The following is a 5,397-nucleotide window of genomic DNA, read 5'->3' on the forward strand; positions in this document are numbered from 1 at the left end:
CTGAAAGCAGCTCCAGGAGTTGTGAAGAATGAATTTGTATGTAGTCTGTTTCTGAGAGCTATTCTATTGGACCTCTGTGTAATCTGGCATACTAAATGTTGTTTTAATGATTCAGCATTAAGTGCGCTGCAGCATGCCTTTGCTGATCTTGGAAAAGTCTCATCTGCCTTCTCTCTTGAGACTGCATGTGACTTGCTGCAGCATGCATTTGCTGATCTTGGGAAAGACTCATTTCCCTTCTCTCTTGAGATTCCATCTGATATGCTGCAGCATGCCTTTGTTGATCTTGAGAAGGTCTCATCTCGCTTCTGTCTTGAGACTCCATTTGACATGCTGCTGCATTTGTTTGCTGATCTTGAGAAAGTCTCATCTCTTTTCTCTCTTGAGACTCCATTTGATGTGCTGCAGCATGCGTTTGGTGATCTTGAGAAAGTCTCATCTCCCTTCTCTCTTGAGACTCTCACGTTCAGTTCTCTACAATCTTCCTTGCTTTATACTTATTTCTGGAGAGATTACGTCTTTTCTTTGGTGGCATATTTTTTTCAACATTGTGAACAAAAATTATGAACATAGAAAAAATTACACATTAATCTCTATTTTTGTAAGCAGTTGTATATATGTAGTATGTCTTTATTTTTGCATGCAGTATAAATTAACCAAATAGAAGCACATGTATGAACTGTTAATTTTCTTTAGAAATAAGATGATCTTAGCATTATCACATTAGATTTAAAAATGAAACAATATTATATCACATTGTAATATAGATCTCATTCTTTCACTTTTGACATGTAATACCAAACCAGTGCCTATGTTATGTTGTTTTAATCCAAATGAAAAAAACAATTACATGTTGACACTCTTGGGGTCTGATACTATTACCTAGTAAAATTTAATTTGATTTGGTCAAGCCGTTTGAAAATGCAAAGACAGACAGATAAAGAATTTTATATATATATAGAAGATAGATAGATAGATGATGGGCTTCTTTCAGTTTCTATCTACCAAATAAACTCAGAAAGCCGTGGACAGTCTGGGGCTGTAGTAGCAGATAGTTGTCCAATGTCTCATACTATGGGACTGAACTCAGACCCATGTGGTTGGGAAACAAAGTTTTTACCATACAGCCACTCCTGCACCTATGTTGATAAATTTCATAAACAGTTAGATTGATGATGTCAGTAATGAACACTTTGACTTCATGCTGTATCTCTACAGCAAGACAGCTTCACACAACACATACTTCTCCTAGTTATATATAGGGTGGGTGAAAAGTAAGTAGGCATTAAGGATTGTTAATAAAATCCATATTTCTTTTACAAATTTATTGAAACAAATTGTACATGTTCTTTATTACATGGGAAAGTGAAAGTAAATCTTCATAATTCAACGTAAGCACCAATGGCATCAACAAGTTTCTTCAAACAGCCAGGGATGGAATGAACAAACTTCTGAAGGATGTCATCTGGGATATCATTGAGAACCTCCTGAATCCATATCTCCAAGTCCTTCTGTGTGCAAGGTTTTGTCTTGTGCACCTCTTTTGTGTAACCCCACAAGTAAAAATCACATGGAGTGAGATCTGGACTTCTTGGAGTTCTGGACTTCTTGGAGTTCTGGACTTCTGGACCTCTGCAGTCACAGTCTTCAAGTTTTAGCTCCTGCACATAATGGGGTTTCCATGGACGAAAATTCAATTCTTTATGCAACACCGTATGTATTGTGTGTTTTGTTAGTCCACTTTCATGAGGTGCTTGATGTGTTGATTTTTGCAGGCTGCAATTAAATATTTCCTGCACTGTTGCCACATTCTCTGCTGATTGGGATGTGGTTGGATGACAACTTCTTCTTGCATTGTTCTCTGAGCCTGTAGTCATCAGCTTTGGATGACAACTTGTTATTGTCTCTGGATGTAGTGTTGTATGCTTACCTTTCCATGCATGCCACCATCTCTGAACCAAAACAATGGAATTCCACACTTTATAGTGTGCTGCTATCTTAGCTCACTCCTGAACAGTCAAGCGACCGACCATCTGGAAAATAAGATATAAGAAAATAAGAAATCCTCATTAGTGTTTTCTATTTAAAAAGTGTTTTCGTCATGACTTCAGTGATACTAAAAATTCTGTAAAAATTAATGGACAACAAGAGGACATGCACAAGAAATGTATTAGTTTGATGCTTGGTGAAAAGAGTGAGTTTGATGTTTCAAGCATAGCTCTTAGTCAGAAAGGAGAAAAGAAAAAGAAATTGCCAACAGCATGTGTGTAATTACATTGTATATATATATATATAGATATATATATATATATATATATATATATATATATATATATATATATATATATATCATCATCATCATCATCATCGTCGTCGTCGTCGTTTAACGTCCACTTTCCATGCTAGCATGGGTTGCACGATTTGACTGAGGACTGGTGGACCAAGAGGCGACGCCAGGCTCCAATCTGATCTGGTAAGGTTTCTATAACTGGATGCCCTTCCTAACGCCAACCACTCCGAGAGTCTAGTGGGTGTTTTATGTGCCACCGGCATGAGGGCCAGTCAGGCGGTACTGGTGACGGCCAAGCTCGAAATGGTATATTTTACGTGCCACCTGTACAGGAGCCAGTCCATCGGCACTGGCAACAATCTCGCTCAAATGTCTTTTAACGTGCCACTGGTAACGATCAACGGCTACGCTCGAAATGGTGTATTTTACGTGATATATATATATATATATATATATAGCAGAAAAGTTTTTCTGTTTAATTCAAACATTTCTCAGTTACAAAGTGCAACAGTAATGATAAAAAATCAACCAGAGGTCCCTCATTGATTTAGTCTGGTCTAACTAAGTAATTTTATGATTATTGTTACAAAAATAAAAAGCTTTCCCCTCTTATATTTTTCTTTAGCAGACTTAGATTTTTTTCTCTAGTTTTACTTATTTTTCCATTGTTACATTTTCTTTCTCTTGCTATTTTTACTAATATTTATTATTACAGCTGCTAACTTCTATAAATTTACAATGACCACTGCAGCTGCAACTTTCTCCCCTCCTGTGTGCACTATAATGATTTTGCCATTAAGTATCTGGAAATTCCTTTACTAAATTTTCCAAGATGTTTTGTTTTGAATCTCTTATGTGATTATTTGAAAGAACTATTCTGTTGTAAGGTGTATGTAAATACAAAGGAGATAATGACTCTTCTATGAATGTAAATACCCTGAGTTAATGGCGAGTCAGTAAATGTGGATTTGATCTTTATCACTCCACCTTACATTATCCTTTCTCCTTTCCAAATCTTGACAGTTGTAGGAATCAATGTAAAGAATGTATTTGCATTCTGAAGCTGTTTATTTATGTCTTGGAATTTTAAGTTCAACTTCTCTATCTTTTATCTTTTACTTGTTTCAGTTACTGGACTGCAGCCACACTCAGGCACTGCCTTGAAGTGTTTAGTTGAATGAACCGACCCCAGTACTTATTTTTAAAGTCTGGTACTTATTCTATCATTCTCTTTTGCCAAACTGCTAACGTACAGGGATGTAAATTAACCAACACCGGTTGCCAAGTGGTGGTAGAGGACAAACACAACTCATACACATAGACACACCACACACATACCTTTGATCTTTTCCTCACACTGGGAGACTGTACCAACAAAGAATCTGTTATGTTGTTACTCAGCTTTTTGTACAACACATTTCACATTACCCATCTTCGTTTTGGAGTGGAAATCTTTTAGTTCCCTACATCATACATGTTAACACTGACTTACAGTAAACCCTAACTGACACTCTTTATGCCCACATGTTTGCAGTCTGTTCTTAGACAAGTTCGCAGTCTGTTCTTGACAAAATTATAAGTATGGCATATCCAAAGTGCTAGATGTAGCATGACTTACAACCATTTTGATCTATGACAATCTCTCTATGACAAGTTTGCAGTCTGTTCTTAGACAAAATTAAAAGTATGGCATATCCAAACTGCTAGATGTAGCATGACTTACAACCATTTTGATCTGCTGCTTCTGTGCTGTTGGTTTTTGTAAGTAGAATATTGTTAGCATGGATCCTTAATAGAGCAGCAAAATAGCTAACTTTTCTCCTCGGCTGGTTTTCAAAGTTTCCTTCTCTTTCTAGTGACTGCAATTTTTTACTAAAGCTGCCAAGACACACTTTCCGCTACTGGTTGACTCTCTCTCTTTCTTTTTGTATGTTTTAAGCATCATATATGTTAATTACAAACTTAACGTTTGTTTTTCACCGTAGCTCCTCCCATGTTCACCATTCACTGCATCCCCCCCCCTTCTGTCACTCATTCTTCTTTCACGCTCTTGCAAACTTTCCTACCCATTTGCCCTATATAATACTCTGTACCATTTCACTAATATTCCCTTCCTTGTACCATGAGGGTATGTTCATTACCACCATCTGCTCTTTCCCTTTCTCTCCTCTCCAACTGGCATGACCATGTATCTCCTCTGCAGCCAAACACCTTTTCCTGTCCCTGTAACATATACTTTAACTGCTCATCACCTGGCATAAAGCCACCTCCCTCATTACTACTTCCCCTCTCAGTTGAGGGGTCTTAGTCTTACAAGTTACTTCTGACTTTGCTGGTGCCATGTAAAATGTACTCAATACTCTCTGTAAAGTGACTGTCATTAGAAAGGGCATCCAGCCATTGAAACCATTCCAAAGTAGACAGAGCTTGGTGCTGTCCTCTGGTTCACCAACTCCTGTCAAACCATTCAATTCATGTCAGCATTAAAAACAGACATTAAATGGTGATAATGATGGTGGTGTTGGTGGCTCCTGCTGCTGCTCCTCCTCCTTATTCTCTCACTTTTTTTTTCTGTTTTGTCTCCCAGTAATTTATTCTTTAAAATTTAGAGATTTTGTGCACCAGTTTAATTACAATCTTGCTAAAAAAAGATTTTATATTTGAATGTCGTTAGGAGAACTGATCCCATATTTCATAGGAAGTCCTTCTTTTTTAGAAATAATACATTTCAAAATCTCCCAAAGAGATTTATGCAGTAGTGATACAATGAAGTAGTTGTATGCTGTCAACTTAATGTGACAGTCCACTGAAGGGAATAATACTTGGTTAAACCTAGTGTTATATGGACTGTTAGATATGTAATTCGTCTGACGTTCCGTGTGTCATGTGGTTCGTCTGAGTTCATTGTTTCATTGTTGTTGTCTTGTGGGACTGTCGTAGTAAAAGGTCATTGATATATATATGGCGGACATGACTTTTGTTTATTCATAACGAACATTGGGTGAGTGCGTTCTTTGTATGTAATTGAACAATAAATGTAATAATTAAATTGTATAACTCGTTATGTTATCTCTGCGAGTCAGTCCGAGGGAAACATAACACCTAGG

The sequence above is a fragment of the Octopus bimaculoides genome, chromosome 6, assembly GCF_001194135.2.
Source record: "Octopus bimaculoides isolate UCB-OBI-ISO-001 chromosome 6, ASM119413v2, whole genome shotgun sequence".
Lineage (NCBI taxonomy): Eukaryota > Metazoa > Mollusca > Cephalopoda > Octopoda > Octopodidae > Octopus > Octopus bimaculoides.